Consider the following 6,000-nt stretch of genomic DNA (forward strand, 5'->3'; position numbering starts at 1 on the left):
CCTTATCTCACTACTGTGCTGCCTTGATTCAGGTAGTTGGAAGATTAAAACAGGAGAAGCTATTTTCTTCAACTTCATTCACTCTCAAAATTTTTCTGGCATATGGGTTTCTGTACATTCCCATATTAGCTTCTCTATGAAAGAAAGACCACCGGTTATATTAGTGAGGATTGTGTTGAATTGATAGATCAGTTTGGGAAAATTTATTAATTTTATAATAACAATGTTGAAACTTCCAAACTATGAGTCTACTGATTAACATCTTCTACAATTCTCTCATGGATGATTGTAAGTGCTTTAGTACACAAATCTTAAACTTATATAAACATTTCTCCTAAACAAACAAACAAAAACAAAAACAAGCCGGGTACTGATGGCTCACACCTGTAATCCTAGCTACTCAGGAGGCTGAGATCTGAGGACCACGTTTCAAAATGAGCCTGGGCATGAAAAGTCCAGGAAGCTTTTATCCTAAGTAACCACCAGAAAACTGGAAGTGGCTCCGTGACTCAAGGGGTGGTAGCCTTGAAGAGCTCAGGGATAAGGACAGTCCCCAAGCTCAGAGTTCAAATCCTATGACCCCCCCCTCCAAAAAAACCACAAAATCATTTTTTCAAGATGCTATTTTATTCCCTGGGAAGAACATCATTTTTTGTGTTTACTTTTTTAATGTCATGTTTGAGTTGTTTGCTATGAACATGTAGATATATAATTTGTTTTAGGATCGTGACCTTATTTGCTGTCATTTTGTGGGGTTTGTTGATTGGTCCTAGAACATTGCATACAAAAAGATTTAGTTTCTTTCTCTCCTTTACTTCTGCCTTTATTTTTATTTAGTTGTTTCTTTGTTCTTTCACTCATTCCTTTTACCTTATTGTACTGCTTTTAGGCAAGTACTACCTTTATTAATATAAACTCTTCTTGATGAATGGGCTCTTTAGATCACAAAATATGCTTTTATTTATTTATTTATTGCCAGTCCTGGGGATTGAACTCAGAGCTCAGGCACTATCCAAGGCTAGCACTTTATCACGTGAGCATCAGCACCACTTCCAGCTTCTTCTGTGGATGTGAGACTGAGGAATTGAGACCAAGGCTTTGTGCATGCTAGGCAAGCACTCTACCACTAGGCCACACTCCCAGCCCACAAAATACCTTTATCTGTCTGTGAAAGCATCCTGTCTTATAACCTAATTTGCATTTTATCATTAGAAATTTTTTTAACAAGTAAGAGATTAACAGATCTCTTACCTGTTACAATATTTTTATATCTCAGCCTTGGTGCATTTGGGCTCTCTGAATCCAAACTGTGTCTTACAGAAAGCATATAGCTAGTTTGAATTTTTACCCACTCTTACAATCTCTGCCTTTTGTTTGTAGTGTTCAGTATATTTACACATAATGATTTGATTCACATCCTCTGTGTTTCTATTTGTTCTCTCCATTTCATCTTTTACTTTTTCCTTCATCTCTTACTTCCCACTTCCTTTTGGTAAAAAATTGTCTAGAGCACAATTTTATTTTTTTCTTATATATTGTGAGGATGAAGACTTACAATTTATTATAATAGTCTACTAATTTCCATAGACTAAACAAACATATTTCAACATAACCTCACTATTTCTTCCTTTCTGTTTTTGCTGTTATTTTTATATACATTAAATTTTTATACAAGCACAGTAATGAAGTTTGATAAGTATTTTTATGTGACCTTACATATTTAAAAAAAAGAAAAGAGGCCAGGCACTGGTGGTTCATGCCTGTAATCCTAGCTATTCAGGGAGCTGAGATTTTCGGATCATGGTTAAAAGCTGGCCCAGACAGGAAAGTCTATAAGACTCTTATCTCCATTAAACTACCCTCCCCCCAACCCCCCCCCCCCTCGCCCCCGCAAAAAAAAAAGGTCAGAAGTAGAGCTTTGGATAAAGTAGTGGAGCACGACCCTTGAACAAAATGAGCTGAGGTACAGTGCCCAAGTCTTGAATTAAAGCACCAGGACCAACAAAGAGAGGGGTGGGGGTGGGGGTATAAGGGGAAGAGAAAGAAAGAAAAGAAAGGGAAGAAGAAAGAAAGGAAGGAAGGAAGGAAGGAAGGAAGGAAGGAAGGAAGGAAGGAAGGAGAGAGAAATCAGTATTTACACAGAGTTATTCATTTGTATCTGTACTTACCCTCTATAATAGTCTGTTTTGTGTGAAATTTAGTTATTAGTTAGAACAATTCTTTTTCATAAGAGATTTTCTTTGCTTCTGTTGTAAGAGAGGTTAGCTAGCAACAGACACACACAGGATTTGTGTGGGAATGTCTTTATTTCACCTTCATTTTTGAAAGGTAGTTTTAATAGATTGTATGTCTTAGTTGGCTGTCATGTATTCTCTCAGCATTTTGAGTGTGTAGTCTCCATGTTTTCTGGTCCCCTTGGTTTTGAATAATAAGTCAAGTTGATGAATCATTTTCTCCTGTCCTTTTCAAGGTTTTCTTTGTCTTTGGTTTTCAACAGTTTGACAATGATGTGCCTAGGTGTGGCTCTATTTATGTGTAGCCTGTGCAGTTGTTGAGTTTATTGGATCCATGGATAAAGTTTTGCCAAATTTGGAAACATTTGGGCATTATGACTTCATTAAAAACTTTCCAGCTGGACACAGCTAGGCTTACACCTGTAAACCTAGCTACTCAGGAGGCTAAGATGTGAGGATCAAGGTTCAAAGCCAGCCCAGGAACAAAAGGACTGAGAATTTTATCACAAAGTGCTTGGGGACAGAAACTAGGTCCTGAGTTCAAGCTGGATGACTCATCAAAAAAAAAAAATAAGGGTAAATTTTATGGAAATAAAGAGCATAATATAAATCAGAATCAGAAGCTTTAATTCATATAAAACAATTAACCTCCAGAAAACGGAAATAGGGCTTGGCTCAAAGGCAGGGCAGTAGCCTTGAGCTGAAGAGCTCAAGGTCAATGCCCAGGCCAAGTTCAAGCCCCATGAGCCACATACACACACAAAAAATCCCAACATTGCATTTCTTCTGTTTCTTTCTGAGACTTCCTACATGTGTTTGCAGGCATGACAGATGGACAAAACAAGGACAAATTGGCAGGGTATGTTTGACAGTATCACACATCCTGGTTGAATATCTCAGAGGCAGCATGTAAGGCTATTCTCATTTTCCTTTCTGATCTTCAGCTCGAACATTTTCTATTAGCCTGTCTTCTAGTTTATTGATTCTTTTTTGTTTTATTGTCAGGATAATGTATGGAGTGGTTGCAGTTACATTCATCAGATAGTAGGTGCATTGCTTCTCGTGCACTGATACCCCTTCTTGTGTTTTGTTTTGTTTTGTTTTGCCAGTCCTAGGCGTAAGCTCACGGCCTGAGCACTGTCCTTTCTCAAGGCTAGAGTTCTACCACTTGAGCCTAAGCACCACTTCCGTCTTTTTTTCTATGTGTGTGGTACCAAGGAATTGAACCTGGGTCTTTGTGCATGCTAGGCAAGCACTCTACCACTAGGCCAAACTCCCGGCCCCCCCTTCTCATGTTTTTGTTCCCATTTCCCTCCCCCCACCCCTCCCAATCACCTTGTTTCCCCCCTTCCCTTCCCTATTTCAAATAAACAAATAAATGTATATGCAATATACTAGGTAACAAATTCAGATACAGTAACAACATGAGAGTAACCAGAATAGTTTATTATTTCTTCTGTGATTTGAGGTCTGGTGTTAGACATCTATAATTATTCTTCACTTTAGTTATTTTATTTTTCAGGTGAATAATTTCCACTTAATTGTTTTCTTTGAATTATACCTTCTGATTCTGATTTATATTATGTCCTTTATTTCCATAAAATTTCCCCTTACTTACTTGAATATCACTCTTCTTTTTTTTTTTTTTTTTTTGTCAGTTGTCAGGCTTGAATTCAGGACCTAGTTTCTGTCCCTAAGCACTTTGTGATCAAGAGTACTGCTCTACCACTTCAAGCCATAGCTCCACTTTCAGTTTGAGAATGGTTAATTGAAGATAAGAGTCTCATGGCGACTTTCCTGCCCATGCTGGCTTCAAACCACAATCCTCAGATCTCAGCCTACAATTACAGGCATGAGCTGTGGGTGCCCAGCAAATGTTACTTTTTTTTTCCCCCATTTTTGTCTGTTGTATGGCTTGAACTCTAGACCTGGGTGCTGTCTCTGAGTTCTTTAGCTCAAGGCTACTGCCCTATCCCTTGAGCCACAGCCCCACTTCAGATTCCTAGTGGTTAATTGGAGATAATAGTCCCACAGACTTTAGTGCCTAGGCTGGCTTTGAACCAGGATCCTCAGATGTCAGCCTCTTGAGTAGCTAGGATTACAGTATGAGCCATCCCACCCAGCTCAAACGTTACTTTATTTATTTGTTTGTTTATTTATTTATTTTTATTTTGTTGTTGTTGTTGTTGTGGGTCATGAGGCTTGAATTTGACCTGGGTGCTGCCCCTGAGCTTTTCAGCTCAAGGCTACCGCCCTGCCCTTGAGCCAAACCCCACTTCCCATTTTCTAGAGGTTAGCTGGAGATAAATCTCAGATCCTTTTGTGCCCAGGCTGGCTTTGAACCTTGATCCTCAGATCTCAGTCTCCTAAGTAGCTAGGATTATAGGTGTCAGCCACCTTGCCTGGCTCAAATCTTTCTTTCTTTCTTTCTTCTTTTTTTCTTTTTTCTTTTTTTCTTTTTTTTTTTTTTTTGCCAAACCTGGGCTTGAGCTCAGAGCCTGAGCACTGTCGCTGGACTTTCTCAAGGCTAGAGCTCTACCACTTGAGCCTCAGCACCACTTCTGGCCGTTTTTTGTGTGTTTGTTTGTTTTGTTTTGTTTTCTATGTATGTGGAACCAAGGAATCAAACCTGGATGTTGGTGCATGCTAGGCAAGCACTCTACCACTAGGCCAAACTCCCAGCCCCTCAAAAGTTACTTTTAATAGCCATTTTGAAGTCTTTGTTGAATCAACCAACTGAACTCTTCAAAAATAGTAGGTATTGTTGATTTATTATTTTTTTCCGTTCAACCATGGGTTGTATTTCCTTCTTCTTTATATTCCTCACCACCTTTTTCATTGAAGAATAACTATTTCAGCTATGTTATAACTATTCTTCTGTGGGTTATTATTTTTCTGCATTATTATTCCTTTGTCTAGTAATTTCTTTAAACTAATTCTGCCTTCCCTAAAGAAGGCAATTTATTCATATATTCGCTCAAACTTTTGTTCTTGTATCTTTTCTACACCTATTCTATGGAACCTGACTTTCTAGGCATCACTTTTGTGTCAACCCAGCTTATTTCAAAGTCCACAACCGGTGAGAGGTTGTACCCAGATACCTTGGATGTGTAATTCTCAAAACATCCGATGGAACATTTGTCAGCGGATTGGAAACTGTGTTTGGGGTTCCATGGTTTATAAAACTGACATGGCTTATACTTGCTGTATGTGCAAAAGTTCACAATCAGACTGAATGAACCTCAGGCTGAGAGGCTTTTCCATTCTCTCTTGAAAGCATGTCTCACATTCATACACCTCTTTCCAGATAACCACAGATGTCTTAGAGCATATCAAGATCTACTCTGCTGTCTAGCTTATCAAGTTCTAGTCTTGGCTGTCCCTATTAAATTTCCTTCCCCTACCAGGATTGCAGCTTTGGGCTTTGTAATGTAGGCATTTCTTGTTTGTTGGCCATGAACCTTGGTGAGTCATGGATTGTTTTTTTTTTTTTTTCTCACCTCTGTAACAGACTAAGTCATCTCCCTGCAGCTCACTGGTATAGAGTACTTGAGTAGCATGTGCCAGGCCCTGAGTGCCACCATAGAAAGAAATACCAGTATCATTATCTCCTCACCACAGCATCATGTGGCATTGAGCAAATGCTAAGGGATAAGGTGAGAGGGGACTGGAAAATCTTAGGAAGGAGGAGGCTCTAAATAGAGGCCACAAAAGGCATCTGATTGCTTTGGATGGTAAAAGAAGTGAAGTAAAGCACGTGAGAATG

Source organism: Megascapheus bottae, chromosome 18 (assembly GCF_031878675.1).
Source record: "Megascapheus bottae isolate mThoBot1 chromosome 18, mThoBot2.hap1, whole genome shotgun sequence".
NCBI classification, from domain to species: domain Eukaryota; kingdom Metazoa; phylum Chordata; class Mammalia; order Rodentia; family Geomyidae; genus Megascapheus; species Megascapheus bottae.